Source organism: Gracilinanus agilis, chromosome 3 (assembly GCF_016433145.1).
Source record: "Gracilinanus agilis isolate LMUSP501 chromosome 3, AgileGrace, whole genome shotgun sequence".
In the NCBI taxonomy this organism is placed as follows: domain Eukaryota; kingdom Metazoa; phylum Chordata; class Mammalia; order Didelphimorphia; family Didelphidae; genus Gracilinanus; species Gracilinanus agilis.
Window position 1 is genome coordinate 158,356,988 of NC_058132.1, and position 19,809 is coordinate 158,376,796.

A 19,809-nucleotide genomic window follows, 5' to 3' on the forward strand; every position below is an offset into this window, starting at 1 on the left:
TTGCTTTTAAGTGAAGGAGTATGGAGACAGCTGAGCCCTTGTGAGTAGCCAAGACACAGTCTTATAGGCAAGGATTAGACTTCATCAATTAGCTCTGCTATATCTGAAAGCAAACTTGATGTGGTGAATGTTTTATAGCAACTTTTTTTAAGTTTAATTAAGCCCACTCACTCCCCAGGGACCAAGATAGTAGGGGTACTGGTGTGCCTCTAGAGTTTGAAGAAAATGCTCGCTAAATTTTGTTCTTGCTAATCCTCAGTAAATATGCATTTGTTAAAGCTAATCAATGTTGATTAATTAAATGTGAGGGACAGCACGATAGTACAGTGGATAGAGTTGCCCAGTCTGGAGTTGGGAGGACCCAGATTCAAATATGACCTCAAACACTTAAGGGGTTTAGAAGCCCATCTAATACCCCCCTCTCACTTTACGGATGGGGAAATTGGGTTGTGTGATCCTGGAGGCAAGTCATTTAATCCCATTTGCCAGCCCTTGCTACTCTTCTGTCTTAGAAATATTACTAGGACAGAAGGTAAGAGGTTTTATTGTTTCTTTAATGATAATAGAACACTGAATACTGGGTCAATCAATGATATTGGGGAGATGCTAACTTTAACAGGTGGTTAATACTAAGGAGAAAACACTGAAATGGAGATTCAAAGCTGATAGTGTTAGAAAATATCCCCAAATACTCCTGGGGGGTACCCCTAGAACACTGAGGGAAAGATGTAGCTAGCTAGCTGCCTTCTAGAATATCTATAAGGACTACAATGGAATAATAGAATCATTGATTTAGAACTGTAAGAGAACCTAAAGATTATTTAATCCAATGCTCTTATTTTACATATGAGGAAACTTAAATACTAGAGAGCTTGTGACTTACCCAGGGTCACGAATGAATAAAGTACCAGAACCAGCTTTTGAAGCAAAGTCTTCTGACTCCAATCCCCACCTTTGATAGATGAGGAAACCAAGGATCAGAAAGGTTATGAGTAGGAGAAATATAGATCTCTTAAAGGGTTATGCATTTTTAAAAGGATCATGTTCCTTTAATAGAGTCTTAGCATAGAATTATTTAAAGAACGCCTGTTTAGGGTGAGGTAAGGGTGGCAAGGGAAGGGAGGTCAATGCCCCTGGGCTAAAGCAGAATAGATATCCATCTACATAGTATAATTTAAGGAACATCACTTAAGCAAGGTCCAACCTGCCCCAGAATAGCTCCCCACCAACAAAACTCTCCTTTCTTGCTTGACCTGAAATTCCCACCATAAATAACATTTCTAGATTAGGCAACAATAATAATAGTCCACATGAACACAGTACTTTAAGGTTTACAAAATAAGGAGTTGGAAAAGAAGCTTCATAGGGGAGATGGAATATGAAGGGGCCTCAGGCAACATGGAGTAAAAGGAGGAGGGAAAGTTTGTATCTGTTCTCAGTCTCTCTTCTCCACCCACCCATTACTGTGTTTCTCTTATAATGTAGGGAATAAATTAGAGTTATGCAAAGGAGTTTCTTGAGAGAGTAAACCAGAGAAGCACTAAAACAAAGGCTAGACCCATGTAAATATGCTGTCCCTGAAAGATATACATTTCTAACAGTGCAGTTTTTAAATAAAAAAAAACAAAAAACAAAAAACAAAACTCAGTATGAGGGAACCTTCTGCAGTAAATGGAAAATAAGGACAATTTCTGCCTTATGTCCTCTGTAGGCTATTTCTTTGCCTTTGTTTTTCTTTTATTCTGTCACTCATCTCATAGGAGAGAAAGGGTGGGTAAGCAGGTTAGGGTCAAAAAAAAAAGAAGATAGTAATTTAAAGAAAGGTAAAGGGACAAAAGAGGCAAAGAGAAACAGAAAGGAAAGAGAAGGGGGAGGTAAGTGAGGGTCACTGAATTGCGGTTGGCATTATTCCTTATGATCTGGACTTATGCTTTCATTGCAGGAGGAAACTCTCTTTGGAGAAATTCTCTCTACCAACAAAGAGCATCATCATCATCACTAGCATTCTTATAATTATCATTATTATCTTCATCATCATCATTATCATAGCTCACTGTTCATGTACTTTGTTATTTGATCCTTTGAGACAGGTGCAATTATTATTCCCATTTTACAGATGAGGAAATGAGGCTCAGAGGAGGTTAAGTGATTGACCCAAAGGTATGTAACTAGTAAGTATCCGAGTAGGATTTGGAACTTGGATTTTCATGATCCCAAGTCCTGAGTTCAGATTCCACTTCTGACATTTATTCTCTATGTGACCTTAGGTAAATGACTTAATCTCTCTTGAGAGAGTGAAATTATGTGATTTCTGAATCCTCTTATAACTCTAGATCTGTGAGTTTGTAATCTGAATTTTAAAGACTATATAATCTCCAAAATAAAACAAATTTTTGAATATGAGACAATGCATGAAGTTTGCCTGTTTCTTTTTTGTTTGTTTTAGTTGATTGGCTTTTTGCTCCATAAAAAAAGTGTGAGGTAGACAGAAAGAAAAGCCAAAGGCAAAGTTGCCTAGTATGTCATTTTACTTTAAGGTTTAGGCTGATCTAGTGACTGATGCCAAAATCTCCACATTTATGCAGATTTCACATACTGCTCATTTGGGTGAAGATTTTTTGCCTATTTGAGGGAAAGATTCTGTTTAGGAAAATTGGAATTTGCCTATTCAAATGCTGGCATTTTTAAAAGGTGACCTCAGAACAAGATATGCAAAAGATCACGTTTAAATAATTTATCATTTATTAGCTGGCATTTAATCTGGCATACATTTTGCATCAACTCAAATGTAAAAAAGAATTTTAATGCAAAATTAATATTTAAAAAATGAAGCACTTTAAAATATGAGATCAAAACAGAATCATTTTTCTTTTCAATTTGACAGCTAAATTTCACAAGTTTGGTGCCAGCATCAGTTAGTCTATTTCATAGAACAGATCTTCGAAATAGGAGCCCAAAGCAAAACTGTGAAATACGGACATTTTGATTTCTGCCTGCCTCCTCCTCTTCTCTTCTCCTTTTCTCCTCCTTTTCTACCTCCTCCCCTTCCTCCATCAAACCTAACATGTCCTGTTTCCCATTTCCTAAGGGTCTGGGCTATTCTGGTAAATTAATCAGTGCTAATGTGTTTGGAAGGTGATAATTGGTTAATAGATTGCTCTTCCCTGGTGTAATGAATCTGATGTTTTCCATTATGTTTCTAGCCTAAGCTAAGAAAACTTACTCCTTTCTAAAGCAGGCAAAAATACTACAGATAGAATCAAGCCAAAGCCAATGCAAACTGGGGCAAATATCCAGGGCCCACGATTTGGGGGAACAGGTCAGTGACTGTACTGACCCTCCCTGCTACAACAAGGACCTTCTTCAGGAGAATAAATAACACTATGTAACCTTTCTTCACACCCCTAACATTATTTTCAGGTGAAATGACACTAAAATGAACACTGTAAAGAGAAAAGAACACCAAAGGGCAGTCTACAACCTGAAGAGAGGAAAGGAGTTTAGAAGAGAGGAGCAGCAGGATTATCTTGGTCTCCTGGTGATAAAGAGCCAGGGATTTTATGAGGCAATGGTGCATGGATAAAATAGCCTCAGGTTTGTGGGTATGTGTAAGTTTTGCATCAGCCAGCAGAGAGTTCCTAGTTACCTACATGATTTCAGTAGAGAAAACATAAGATAAAAAGCCTGATCGCATATGCCCTACTCCTGTCTCTGCCAATAACTAAGTATAATCTTGACCTCAGTGATATTCAGTTCCTTCCTATGTTAAATGGCCTATAATATGACTCTGTCACAGGGTTATGTTAAATAGCAAAAAAGTTTGAAAATGCTTTGAAATCTGAAAAGTGCCATTCTCTCATATAAATGGATTCATCAAGCACCCACTCTGTGAAAAGAATTGTGTGGGTGATAAGGATACAAAATTGAAAAGTGAAATACAGTTCTCTGTCCCCCATAAAACAGGAAAGCTATGACTTGTACATAGATAAATACAATATAGTGTTATACAAATCTTGTAGCTGTGAAGTATAGATACTGTTTGGGGTAAAACTAATTTTAGAATCACTTAAAAGTAGCCAGGGTGGCACAGGAGATAAATACTGCTCTTGGAATCAGGAAGACTGGTCTTCATGAGTTCAAATCTGGATTCAAACACTTGCTGGTTGTACGACTAGAAAAATTACTTAACCCTGTTTGCCTCAGTTCCTCTTCTGGAAAATGAGTTGGAGAAGAAAATGGCAAACCATTCCAATAACACACACACATGCATACAAGAAAGAGAAAAAACAACAGTAAGTAAACAAGATTCCAAAAATTAAGGATAGACAGATACAGTAGCTATTCCTGTAATCTCTGCTAATATGGGGGTGAAACAGTCCCGGGTCAGAAATAAAGTCAAAGCTTCACTTCCAGCCTGAGTAAGATAGGGAAACCCAATCTAGAAAAAGACTGAAGAAGAAAGAGATAAAAGGAAGCGAGAAGGGAGGAAGAAAATAAGTAAAGAAAAGCATATAAATAGAATAAGGAATAGAATTAATTGGCACCAAAGCAATAGGGACTAAGAACAATAAATAAGTTTGACTGTTGGGGGAAAAAACTCAGGTTGAGATAAAATTTCAAGAGATGAAGTTTGTTTCTGTGCCTTCTTTTAAGTCTATAAAGTAGAATTAACTCAGCTGAATCTCCTCTGAACCCCTCCTTATAGCAGAATTGGAGGGTTATTCTCAGACATAATTCAGATATGTGCCTGAAAGATGAAGTGTTCCCCTTTTTTGGCTTGTATCTTAAGAGCAATTTCCCTTTCCAACCCCCACTGTATCCTCTGGGCCAGGATCCTAACCAAGAATAAATGGGAGTAGTTCAGCAGGGATGACCCTGAGAGTCATGCAGTCATCCTGAAATTGGGACTTTATTTTAGTGTTTGCAAAACAAACAGGATACTGCATAATCTGGACACAACAGAATGACCAAAAAAACAAAACAAAAAACCACATAAATGCCAAGAAGTCCATGTGAGGAAGAACCGTCTAGGTTCCAACAAAAAACAAAGATTGTAATCATGACATTGGCCCCCAAAAAAAATATCAAAGGAAGTCACTGGGAGATTAAAGAAATACACTAAAAACTAAAAGTGAATTCCAAAGAAGGAATCTTGAAAGAAAGTTTGCATTGCAATCTAACATCCAGATGGCCTTGTCTTTTTTCAGGGAAACCCTCTTGGGGAAGGAAGTGAGTGGGAGGGAGGATTGAGAGATGCAACATTTCCAATAAGCACAGAGAGGGAAATGTGAATTTTAAACTGTCCTCCTGGGCTCTGCACTGCTTGAATCAGCAGGAGAGCTGAAGAAAGGAGAATGGTAGCATTGTATGACTTCTACATGTGTGTGCTTTCTCTCTAGCCCTGTTTACGCAACAACCATAAAGAGTTACTTTATAACTGGCTTTGCCTCTTTTCTCATCTTTTTAATTGGATTCATTACTAAGTCCCCTCTTCTTTCTTCCTTTCAAACACCTCTAGAGTTCATCCTTTCAGTTTCCACTTAGAGACACAAAATCTTGAAATTGGAAGTGAATTTCTTAAAGTCCAACCCCTATCCAAATGAAGATTCTCATCTATAACATCCTTGATGAGTTTTCTGAAAAGAGCACTAGATTTGGCATCAGAATACCTGGGTTTGAATGTGGCTATTATTTACTGCTTGTGTGGCCTTGGCCAAGTCATTTAATTTTTCTGAGCCTCAATTTCCTCAACTATAAAAGGAAGGAGTCAGAGTATATGGTCTCTGAGGTCCCTTCCAACTTTGGATTTATGCTCCTAAAAAGCCTTCTAATTTAAAAGAAAACCCTATAAGGTTGCTAATTCAAATTTATGGAATGATCTATATATTTATTTAAAATCTGTCTTCTTATAAATGGTTCTGTTTCCCTCAAGAGCCAAATAGAAGAGTTCCCAGGACTGCCTCTCAAATACTAGAAGATGATTATAGTGTTCCTCAAATCTTCTTTAGTCCAAACCTACAAGCATTAATTAGCTGCCAATAATAATAATGATGATGATAGCTAACATTTATATAGCACTATATACCAGGTACTGAGGCAAGTGCTTTACAATTTTTAGCTCACAACCCTGGGATATAGATGCTGTTATTATTCCCATTTGCTAGATGATAAATCTAAGGCAGATGAGAGGTAAATCCTTGCCCAGGATCACACAGCTAAGTGTTTGAGGACAAATTTGAATTCAAGTCTTCCTGATTCTAATGCCAGTACTCTCTCTACCGTACTACCTCACTGCCTATGCAAAGCACTGTGAAAAGTGCTATGGACACAAAAAGAAGTCCCTCCAAAATGAACAGCCTAAATGCTTTCAACTAAAGCCCATGTGGAAGTGAAACAGACACTGATTTTGGCTATAGAGATATACATATACACATACATGTATATGTATAATATTTATAGAATATAAATTTTATATAATTCCCAGGTATACATGAAGTGGGAATTATATGTAATATTTATGTTATGAGTCACATGCATATAGTTTGTATATACATACACATACTTTCATAAGTGCATGTATATATGTGTGTGTATATGCATATACACACAGACACACACAAACACACTATTAAGAGTAAGACACACACAAACACACTATTAAGGCTATTAAGAGAATGATGTCCAAAAGGTTTTCTGTATATGTGTGTTTTGCATCAGCCAGAAGAGAGTTGCCTACATGAATATGGTAGATTTTTTTAATCAATGGTCTCCTTGGGGTATAAACCTAGAAATGGAACCTCTAGGTCAAAGGATATGGAAATTTTAGTCATTTTATTTGTATAATTCCAAATTGGTTTCCAAAATGGATTTATACTGATACACAAGTCTGCCAACAGTGCACCAAAATTATCTTCTCACAACTCCCCCAGCATCAATAGTTCCTATCTTTTGACATTTTTTCCAATTTGTAAGTAGAAGGTGAAACTTTAGGGTTATTTTAATTTGCAGTTCTCTTATTAATGATTTGGAATAGTCTTTCATGTGGTTCCTGATAATTTGCAAATCTTTTGAACTGTCTGTTCATATCTTTTGATCAATGATATGTTGGGAAATAACTTTTAGTTTTATAGACATAGATATAAAGGCAACTAAATGATAAAATACCTGGTCAAGAGTCAGGAAGACTCTTTTCCCAAGTTCAAACCTGGTCTCAAATACTAGTTGTGTGACTCAGGGCAAGTCACTTGACCCTGTTTGCCTCCATTCCCTCATCTGTAAAATAAGCTGGAAAAGGAAATGGCAAACCACTCCAGTATCTTTGCCAAGAAAACCCCAAATGGGGGTGGCATCCTGAAACCATCCCTGGATTAGCCATGAGATCCCAAGTAAAGCCACCCTCAGGTCCTCAGCTTGAGGGATCTCATGGCTAATTCAGGGATGGTTTCAGGATGCCAGGAGTCAACTCCACCAGAACAGGTGATCCAAGGTATCCAGGTAGGGAGAGAAAGTTTGCAATGCTGTCCACCAGATCACAAACCACTTCCTTACTCAGGGCTGCTCTGCAGGTGTGATGTCTTCTGCAGTAAACCTTCACCACTCTCAAGATCCCAGGGAATCTGGATACAACTCCCCTAATTCTGAGATCTCCCAGGGTCAGCAACAGTTTGTGCCAACCACCATGGAGTCCTTCTCAGGCACAAGCCACTTCCTCCTTCCCCTGCATTCCATTCAGAATGTCCACGACCCCCAGCTAAGGCATTTCCTAGTCTGCTTACACACCTACTTTTAAACTTAAGCCTCTTACAGAGACCAAACCTTTATCAGAGAAATTGGATACAAAGAATTCCCCCCCCCTACATTTCTTATACTGATACATTGATTTTGACTATGCAGAAGCTTTTCAATTTCATAGAATCAAAATTATCTGTTTTATCTTTTGTAATTGCCTTTATCTTCTTGTAATTCTATTGTTTAGTTAAGGATATATCTCCTACCCATATCTGAGAGATGTGTATGATCTACTTCTAATTTTGTAGTATCATGAAAGAATTAAGGTTATATATCCTTTTAAAACATATTGTGGAGGGGTAACTAGGTAGCACAGTAGAAAGAACATGAGGCCTGGAATCAGGAGGATCTGGATTCAAATTTGGCTTCAGGCGGCTCCTAGCTATTTGACTGGGGCAAATCACTTGACCCCAACTTTCTAGTTCTTGCCACTATTCTATCTTAGAATTGATAGGACAGAAAGTAAGAGCTAAAATAAATAAAAAATAAAATTTAAAAAAATAATAGGTACTGTGGAATATGGTATTAGATATTGGTCTAAATCTAATTTCTGACAGACTACTTTCCAGTTTTCCCAAAAGTTTGTTTTTTTTATCAGCAGGAGTTTTTTCCTAGGTACTTTGTTTCCCATTTATCAAACACAAAGGTATTGAATCCCATTGTTTCTGATTGCCTTTTGTTTCATTGATCTACTTCTCTATTTTTAAGCAATGGTTTTGATCAATTTAAGCACAGAAACTTACATTTATTCATATTAAATTTCATCTTTATTAGCTATAGTTTGTCATTCCAGATTGTCAAAATCCTTTAGAATCCCCATTTTATCATGTAATATATTAGGCGTCCTTTTCAGATTTGTACCATTTGCATATTTAATAAGCATGCCAACTCTGCCTTCATCCAAGCCATTAATAAAAATGTCAAACAGAACTGGGCCAAGGACATGGTCCTGGAGGGCTCCACTAAGGATCTTCCTCCAAGTTGACACTAATCCAATCCACTAATTACCACTTGTTCAGTACAGTCACCTGGTTGCAAACCCAACTGACTACACCATTCTGTCTAAAATATCTCCATATTATTCAAAAGAATATTTTGAGAAAATGTCAAATATCTTACTGAAATTCAGATGTAACATGTTCATAACATCCTCTAGTTTACTATTCCAGTAACATGATAAGGAAAAACATGAGATTGTTTTACCATGACTTCTTTTTAATGAACTTGTTAACTTTTAATCATAATTTCTTCTTTTTCTAAGTGATCAAAGGTCCTTTAATAATCCACTATGGAGATTTGCTTAGAATTAAAAAGTAGATGTGTTAAAAGGAGTTTCTTAATCTCTCTTTCTCTCTTTAAGAAGCAGAAAAGGAAGCAGGAACAGAAACATTTCTAAGTAAGAATTAGCAGAGAGCTGAAGATTCTTTTACCAAGGAGATGAGGATCATATATAAGGAGCACCATTGAGAGTTTAGGAGCTCCTTTTCTCTGGCTTCCTAGAGAGTAGGAGTTCTCTGTCAGTCTCTCTCAGTCAAGAAGAACTGGCAGTTGACTTCTGAAAGTTTGGATTGAGATAGTGATTTAAGGAGATGGTAGTAGATTAATGTTAATTGAATAGCTTAGGTAGGTAGTTAGGGAATATATTTCCAGATAGGAGTAGTGTAGTTAAGATAGGCCCATTCTGGCAGACAGAAGAACCTGCCCTCGAAGGCAGTTAGATTTAGGGTTTATTAGAAATTTTAGTATGGGATTTGGATTTTAGGCATAGTTATAAGATATTAGAGTGATAATGTCACTTTCCTTTCTTCTATTTCCTACATGAACTTCTCCTCAGAATAGACAATTTGTATTTTATCAAACTGCTCTCTATACTTATATCAAACTCCTACCAAAATTTTTAACCCTTCACAGCCGTATAATCTGATATACAATTTATTGGATTACCACCACACTATAAATCATAATCTGAATAAAAGTTATCTTCATTTGCTTATTGTTGTTATTGTTTTTCTGAGTGGGTGGCTAAGCCAAATTTTTATCTGTGGATCTTATTTAGGAGACCAAAATATTACTGGATATGAATGAAGAATTGAATAGTAGGAAGAAAACAAAATGGATTATATTTAGGAAACTGCAAAATGTTTTTAAAGACTCTAGGTTTCTCCTTAGAACAAAGCTCAATCTTTTTAATTTTTTTAACAATATTCTTATAGTACCAAATGACTGCAAATCATGGAGCACAATAATCACTACAGAATCAAAATTGTGGGTCACTCTCCATTTTGCATCTCCTTCCCTGACTTGGTTTCAACTCTACAGAACAAGTTTCCCCTCCCAGGGTAAACACATCATATCTATACTTAATCCCAAACTCCCATTTCAAGCCCTGATTGACAACAGCTTCCTTTCCTCTCTGATTAGAGGGCTAGAGAGTTCAGTACAAAACTCCTTCCAATGTCTTTTTTTATAGTTAACAGAAACTGGACTTCTCAGTCATTCCACTTTGTATCTATGTTCTGCTTGGTTACAATTCCAAAGAATAAGATCCTCTGGTGTCCCATTTCCTCATCCTTTCCTGCTTCCTTTTGTATATATTTTTCCTCATTTAGATTATAAGCTTTTTGAGGGCAAGGATTATGGATTTTTAAATAAACTATATCCCTAGCCCTTAGCATACTCTCACATACCTAACACATGTTTATTGAATTGGACTGCAATGGACCCAAAGAGCTTCATGGGGGGTATAAATGGATGGCAGTATATTATCAATGACAGATATATGTATGAGAAGTGATATAAAAGACATTCAAAAGACGTAGTACTGGAAATAAGAGATAGGCAAGTCACATAAATACAATAATGGATGATCAGATGTTTTGATACCTTCATAATGTTAAAAACTAGAGTAAGGCCCCTGATGCATTAGATTCATTCCCCCTTGGGTCAGATTTATGGTGAGACACAGACAAGAGCCCCACAGGATGAGAAGGCATGTATAGGTTGTAGTCTGTAGCAATGGAGGGGGGACCCATATATTTGATCTCATAGATCCATAGAATCCCTAAAGTATTAGTTGCTTACCATGTCCACATCTCCCAACACTTTTTGTCATCATAATGAATAGGCCTGAACCTTTTGTGTTGTTTCCAAGTCCTTGGCTTATTTTGGTTCTTGATTTTGAGTCATATTTTTCAACATATTTTCCCACTATCTTCACCTTGATCTACCTTTGCATTGGAATAACCAAATATTAAGCTCATATTGTCCTAATTTGGAATTTTCCTCCTGCATTTTACAGCAGATGTAGAATATCTTCATGGGGGTCTCTTTACTTACACTCATTGTGAGCATCGCAAGGTGAGATGACCAAGTATAAAATCATATTTCTTGTAGTCACTGGGCACACACTAAGGATAACCCTACCAACTCTTTCATTTGCCTCTCTAGAAAGAGTCTGTGAACTAACTTGCCATTGGGCAACAGCTTCCTTATATGTTCTGACTTGAATTATAATGAGAAGGTCAATATTGTCACAGTTCAGTTTCTATAGTAATATATTGAATCACTATACTGGATAAGAATCTCACATTCATAGTATTGACAGACACTTAAATATCAATAGGCAAAACACTATGATTTTTAGGAGCCTTAACTCTCCTTTTCACTTACTAGTCACATCACTACAAAAGCAAAAGTCTCACAAAGGACTGAAGGGCATTTTGTTTCATAGGTTGCCATAGTTGATAAATTTCCCTCCTAGTAGGCATCCTAAAAGTAATAAGACTCTCTGTGATTAGTCCGATTCTCATACAGCAGACATAAATTGACTACCTTATTTACTCAGGAACTTTGTAGCATGATAGAACCTGCCAGAATTCCTTAAGCATACCCTTCAAGAATGCAGTTACCTATCTATAATGAGGTATCAGAGTTGTTTATTGAGAGCCAGCTCTATGTTAACAGGGATTTGAATGGCTTAAAATGGCATCGGGTTAATAAGAACGAAACAGAAAATTGAGAACCACCAAGCTAATATGTTAGCTCATGATTGCTCCAACTAGTCTCTGAGCTTTCTTTATTTTATATACTTTTCCAACAACAGTTTCTTACAAAGCATAATTGAAATTGAAATCACATAGAAACACCCAAGGTTAAAGAATTACCTCATGATTGGTATATAGCTTACAAAAAATTTTTCTCATGAAGATTATGCCTGATGAGATAAGGTCCAAGGTTAAAGAATGTCTCACCTTATCTAAGTGTTATTTTAGTGAAAAGCTTCCATTCTTCAAAAAGTATGTTAAAGAATAAGCCTTTAAGATTGTGGGGTATATTTTGTCATTGGAAAGTACCTAAGTGAGAGTAGAATTTGCCTGATGATGCCATGCAGTATCCTTGAGACTTCTGGAACAGGGAGAAGAGATACAAATGACTTGTGCTAATTTCTGCTATTCTCGGCTGAGAGAAAGAACTGTTAACTCATTAACTGCTGGTTTACTATAGGGTACTTAGAGGCTTTCTATAAAACTTGAGGCTATCCTAAAAATCTAAATTAATATGCTTTCAATAATAAAAGGAGTCACAGAGAGGGGTCAAATTTTTTGATAAGCTATCCATTCTGTGGTCTGATTTTCAAGCCACAAAAATCAGCTCAGGGCTTTGCTGAAACTGCATTGATCTCAATGGGGTCCAAATAAGAGATCCTATTAAAAGACCCTTTTTCTCTGAGTGGCTCCCAACAGTTGTTCATCCTTTGTTTTGTTGAGGACCAATAATATCACAGAATAATGTCTTGATTTGCATGTGAATTGGATTTAAGAGAGGCAGAGTTACACAAAGTCCTCAGTCTCACTCTCTCTTTCAGAGTCATCTAAGTCCAGTGGCAAAACAAAAGTCAGGACAACTGGCAATGACCTGGGATGTAGTGGATGACCTTGGCATTTTCAATATCTGATGAAACTCTAAACACTCTACAGCACCCGTTGCAGCCACTTTCATGGCTGTTGGAACAAATTGTTCTCATCTGTCCATTCCACTGGGGAAAGACTCCACATACTTGGGATAGACATACCCCTAATTCACTGATGTATCTGAGGCCTGTCAGTACCCTGAACCTGGTTTAGCCTCTCTGGTGCGGTGGTTTTACTGGGTTGTAGCCGTGGCATATGAGGTAGGTGACAGGTGGATACCAAAGATGTATAGCAGGCTCTCATTTCAGTGGTCCTAATCCTTCCTTAATACCTATATATTCCTGTTGGTTTTTCCAGAGGTATCAGAGTACAACTTTTATAGAGGCAAATTCTTTAAGCATGTCTTTTAAATATATAAAACTAATTTTTCAGGGATCATCTCACTCCCAATTTAAGAATTAGCAAAAATTATTAAAACAAGGGTTTATAACCTTGATTCAGTGGATTAGATTTCAGGAGATCTGTCAAATGGGTGGGCAACTGCATATGTTTCTATATAATTGGTTTTCTTTGTAATCCCCTGTGTTTTTATGCATTTAAATGTTATTTCCTAGATTCATCAGATTGTGAACACATCCATGACAAAAAATAGTTAAGAACCTCAGAACTATTTAAGAAGGAAAGGAAAGGGAAGGGAAGGGAAGAGAAGGGAAGAGAAGAGAAAAGAAGAGAAGAGAAGAGAAGAGAAGAGAAGAGAAAAGAAATGAAATGAAATATTGAGGCTGGGAAGGAATAGATATTCATTAATCATGAAATTTCATATTTATAGAAAATCTTTTTTATAGATCAATCTGGTAGTACACAGTAAAAGTTATCAAAGTTATCAAACATTTAATTCAATAATTCTATCATAAGAAATATATCATGTATGGCAAATTAGTTTTGAATTGGAATTTTTTTTTAGAAATGGTCCCCCCTGGTCCCCAAGAACAGTTTGATTTTAAAACTACAAAATCATCTTCCCGCTAGGCTATGAAACTGTGATGGGTCCCACAGGCTTAATGACACTTCTTTGGGTTGACTTTTGTTACAGGGAGGAAACAGATCTGCTCCTTATTTATCTGTAAATAAAGACTTGACCAGATAATGAGATCTTCTAGGTTTCCCCATGTTGGGAAGTATGTGCTGCATAGCCTCCTGACAAGTCTCTAGGTGTCCTTAGGACCCTCTCCTTCCTGTGATGGAGTTTCAGTTTCTGGTTCTACTTCCCATGTGACTATTCTTCAATCAGAGATGTCTTGGGGAAGGACTTGGTGATAACATCACAAGGCATATATATTGGCTTGCTTTACAAGAAATCAGTCTTTGTTTTTTACCTAATTGCTCCCTTTGTGCTCTCTCTCTGGCACACCTCTGCCTAGCTGTTAATTTTGCTTATGTTTAAGCCTCTGCTCTTTCTCTTTCACTCTGCCAGCCTGACTGCCTGGCTCCAGTTCTGTGGCATCTGTTTGGACCATGAGGGAGTCCAATAGCTAGTTAGATTTTCTTGAGTAGTAGAATAATAAATTAATATTTTGAAACTAAAAACTAAATTTTGAAACTAAAAATGCTTCTTTCAATGAATTTCATTTGTTACAGTCTGAAAATGGTATTGAAAATAAAACAAGTGCTATCACTTCTTAAGATTTGCATAACAGAATTATGAATTATTATAATAAACTCAGAACAACCAAAATGACCAACAGTAGGGGAAGAGTCAGATAAATTATGCTATATTCATGTAATTGAATGTTATAATGTAATTAAAACTAAGTATGAGGAAAATAATGAAATTTAGAAAGTTCTTTATGAAATAATGTGAAGTGGGGGGAAAAATAGAACTGGAAGAATGGAATACAGATTAACAATCATTTGATAAAAAATATGACTTAGAATGAATGGACAAACAAACAATACTAATGAGGATTTAGGGTAGTGACTGAAAATTAAGATAATTTAAGTGTTAAAATTAATCAACTTATATTAAATAGTTACTAAGCAAGCTTATCTGAGTGTATTGATATTCAAAGATTTTATTAAAACATTTAAACTAAATGTTGGGAAGGGAAATTGATAAGGAAATCCCTGATCGATTAGTTGTCCCAAGTCCAATCAATGAATTCCCATAAGTAAGAGATCAAGTAACAAGAGAAACAAAATGGTACAGTATTGAACAACGTGGGAAGGAATTCCTCAAGCAAGTTTCATGGAATAAAAAGATGGTGAGCCATTATTTGGCTAAAGATACAATCATGATGCCAAAGGTCTTTTGAAAATTAAGGTACATTCTCACTAGATAGTCAGTGGAGTCAGGAGATAATATTGAGGAGAACTTCTGAAGAAGAAAAGGGGGATAACTATGAAGTAGGGATGTGTCCCTTAAAAGATTTTTCTTTGCATTTTTGGGTATAGAGAAGATATCTTTCTTCTTTCTCCCAATAATCACTGTATGTTGTAGTGGTGCTACTAGCTTGTAGAAGAAACCAAACCCAGCAGGAAGCAGATCCAGAGAGTGGAGTCAGAAGGTGACTTTTGAGGGGTCTAATCTCTGGCAGTAGAGAAAAAAGTAATCCTTGATTGTTGGGAATTGAGATACAGAGATGAAAAGGAATAGGAACCCCAGATGAGTGATGGTCTCATAAGAGATAAATTACCTAGGAAAAACAACACAAGAACATTATGAGATGAGAGGACACTGAAGGCCTTAAATGCCAGAGGTATGAGTAGCCTTAGTCACATATTTTTCTTGAGTGTATGGATCTCTACTAGTACACTCAAAATGTGTGCCCCTCTTCCCATTGATGTTGTCTGTGATTATGAGTGAGTATAACTCAGTTTTATGGAGAGGAGGGAATCTTTTGTTACAATTGTTCTTGCACTGTAATCTCAGCAGTTGCCTTTTCCTTGAATCAATTATATCTCCTAAGTGACTAATAAAGGTAAGTTCACTGGTGTGGGCTTGATAGTTATATTTTTAGAAGTTCAGAACTGGTGGTGGTGGTGAGTACTTGAAATCAAGTGTAGTCATCCCTCTGAAGATCCAATCTGCAAGTGCAAATTTGGAAGGAGGATTGAGTAGCTCTGTAAGGTGTAAGATTTAAATTTAGGTTTTGACTCAGTATGAGAGTTATAAGGGTAATATTGTAGTCACTGATTTTAAAATATTATCCCTTAAGTCAAAATGACTTTAAGCAGTTTTTATTTACAAAGAGATGGAAAGTGAAAGTGGGAAATGTAGATAGATTCTTAACAAACCTACCAGCCCTAAGAGCTTCTCCAGAGAAGTGAAGTCTGGGTTCAACACTGGCAGGAGGTTTCCTCAGGTCTCAACCTCTGTGTGAGGTCTTCAGCCAGAATTCCACCTGTACAGTCTCCTCTGTAGCCCAAGCCACTCACCCAGCAAGCCAATGCAGGATCCAAGGAAAGAGTCTTGTCCAAATTCAAGGCAGGAATCTCAGGCAATCTCTACAAACACCAGGAAAGGAATAGTAGAAGGTCATGCTGGTCTCTTCTTTTATGTTCTTTTTTCCACGTCATTTCCTACCTCTCCCCCTTCTTCACAGAAACCAATTGCAATCTTTCAATTTGCTTAGTCCTACCCAGGGCTGGGCAGTCACCTTTGGAGGTGAGAGTTTTTGACTTGTGAACTCTTTTACTTAAGTGCTAAGTAGGGGTACTTTGAGTTCTTGATTGATTGAGTTAAAAGTTGCTGATTAATTTCATTAAATAGACAAAAAGAGAAAATTCTATCTTCACAAACAGAATATTACATAAATATCTGAGTTCATAGATAAGGCTCCTATTCTATCACATTAAATTGTTTCTTCTTCATCTGAACCAATAATTGGATGAGAATCTTATTCTATAGGACTTCTCATATCATTTAAGTTGGCTTCCTATTCAAATTTTAGGTCATGAGATTTGCCTTTCTATCTCTGAACTCCCTGAAGTGGACTCTCAGGATACAAGCATAAGTATGCCCAGTTTTCCCTTCCTTTCTACCAAAACTCTAAATTGTATAACTGGGGCTTCCATTTCTGACAGCCCAGGATAGCAGAGTAAGGAATATTTTGAGTTTGCCCAAACCCACCAAACAACCACAGCAGAAATTTAAAAGAAAAAAAAAAAAGAATACTTCAAAACAAATTTTAGAGAAACATAACCAGTATGAGACACTGTGAAGCATGGTTTTAGCCAAAGAAAACATGGAGGGTCAGGAAGAAAGACTCATCTCAGTAGGGTAAGAGGTGAGAGAGTATAGCCAACAACAGCATAAGGAACAGCTTGGTGTGGGGAAATGCTAAAGAGCTTGAGGATTAGCCCAGTGCAAGTACACTGGTAGGGAACCCTCAGCATAAAGAATAATCCTGGTGCTCAAAACACTAGGGAAGCTGGCAGCCAAGGAATTGAATCCAGGTAAATCCATTGCACATGGCACCCTGAGGAAACCCATTGGCAGCACTCCTTCCACCCCAGAAGTGTAGTTAAGCCTTAACATATAAGCAAGATCATGAAAAAAGCCCCCCAACATGAATCAATGACAAAATAAAGGCCTGACATTGGAAAACCAAAATGTGAGCTCAGAAGAGGGCAGTTATGCCAAAATAGAAATGTATGAACCCTCAAAAGCAAATGTGAAAAGACATCAAGCCCAAAATGAATTGGAAGAGCTCCAAAAGAAGATCAGAAGACAAATAATTAGACCACGCTAAGATGGCTGCAGAGTAGAAGCAAGGGTCTTCTTCTCCTCACAACCAACCAATATAAAGTGCCTCAAAAGGACAAAAATCAAAATCAGATGAGCAAAGGGGATGTACTGTAGGATGCAACCTTGAAGGTAGGCAGGGTTTGGGCATTTCCATGCTATAAGGGTGTAAAATTACACCTACCAAAGTCTGAGCTGTTTACCCCTCCCCCACTCCACCTACAGTGCCAGAGTCAGAGTGAGTGTGGGGCAATCTCTAGGTTCTTGGGGAGGAAGGGGGAAAGAGAAAGTGGCTGAGGGCACCACAGATTTACCCCGGAGGACAGGGAGACTTGGGACCCCAGGAGGCTGAGGAATGCAGAGCTTGGGCACAAAGATAGGGCAGAGAGGGGTTGCCCACAGAAGATGCAGGCGGAGACTAAAAAATAGCCTCAGGGCAAAAACTGCTCTGTAGCTCAATACAGAGAGAGTTGCCTACCTTCCTCACTCAGACCTCTGCCTAGGAAGGAAAGAAAAAACTAATAGCAATGGCTACCAACACTACCAAAAAAAAAATAAGAAGAAGCCTCTGGCCTTGGATAACTTCTATGGAGGAAAAACAGTAGGCTACAAAGGAGTTAACAGAGAGTGACAAAAAAGCAAACACATGCAAACTTTCCCCCAAAAAATTGAAATGTGTCACAAGCTCTTGAGGAACTCAAAAAGGAGTTCAAGTACCAAGAAATATAGAAGAAACTTGGCAAGAAAAGTGGGAAGTAATTCAAAAAGAAAATAGTTAAATACAGAACCTCCCACTTGGAAAAAGAAGCCCAGAAATCACATGATAAGCAAATTGGAGACCAGAATTGATCTGTTAGAAACCATGAAAAGCAGGATAGACCAAACTGAAAAGGAAAATCAAAAGATCATAGCTGAAAACCAGTCTTTAAAGAATAGAATTGGGAAAGTAGAAGCTAATGATCTCACAAGACAGCAAGAATTAATAAAGCAAAGTCAAAAGAATGACAAAATAGAAGGAAACATGAAATATCTCATTGAGAAGATGACCTAGAGAACAGATCTAGGAGAGACAATTTGAGAATCATTGGTCTACTGGAAAACCTGGAAAAAATAGAGGCCTTGACATCATACTACAAGAAATTATCCAAGAAAACTGCCCTGATATTCTTTGAGAGGGAAAAATAGACATTGAAAGAGGCAGTAGATCACCCTCTGTATTAAATCTTCAAAAGACAACCCCCAGGAATGTAATTGCCAGATTCAAGAGCTTCCAAGCTAAGGAGAAAATATTGCAAGAAGCCAGAAAGTAACAAATCAGGTATCAAGGAGCACCAATCAGGATTACAAGGATCTGGCAGCCTCCACAGTAAAGGACCGCAAAGCTTGGAATATGATATTCAAAAGGGCAAGAGAATTGGGTCTACAACCAAGGATCACCTACCCATCAAAACTGATTATATACTTCCAGGGGAAAATATGGGCTTTTCACAAAATAGAGGATTTCTAAGTATTCCTAAAGAAAACAAATAATTCAAGACTTGGAAGAAAAATTAGAAAATAAAATGATTTTAAAAAATCAACAATTTAAAGTTAAAACTCACTAAAGAAAACAGACCTCTAAGATAAACAAAATCTCCAACAGGAAAATAAATATCTAAAAAGGGAAATACAAAGCCTCAAAGAAGAAAGTGGCTCCTTAAAAATTAGAATTTGGCTAATAAAAGCTAATGATTCTATAAGTCTGTAGGAAACAATAAAACAAATTTTAAAGAATGGAAAAACAAAATAAAATCTAAAATATGCCACTGGAAATCCAGGAGAGATAACCCAAGAATCATTGGACTACCTGAAAGCCATCATAAAAAAAAAAAAATCCTGGGAAGCACATTGTAAGAAATTACTAAGGAGAACTGCTCTGATGTCTTGAATAAGAAGGGAAAATAGAAATTGAAAGAATCCACTGATCACTTCCTGAAAAAAAAAAATCTAATTTAATAATCCCAAAACTATTGTAGCCAAATTCCTGAACTCCTAGATCAAAGAGAAAGTACTGCAAGCAGTCAGAAAAAAAATTTAAATACTATGGAGCCACAGTCAGGATTACCTGGAACCCAGCAGCTTCTACATCAAAGGTCAAAAGGTGTGCAGTATAATATTTCACAAGGCAAAGAATCTAGGATTACAACCAAGAATTACCTACCCAGCAAAATTGAGCATAATATTCCAGGGGAAAAATACACCCTTAATGGCATAGAGGATTTCCAAGCATTTCTGACAAAATGACCAGAACTAAAATGAAATTCAATGATCAAACTGGACCTTTAAGAGTAGCACAAAAAGTTAAAAAGTATAATAGTTAAAATTAAA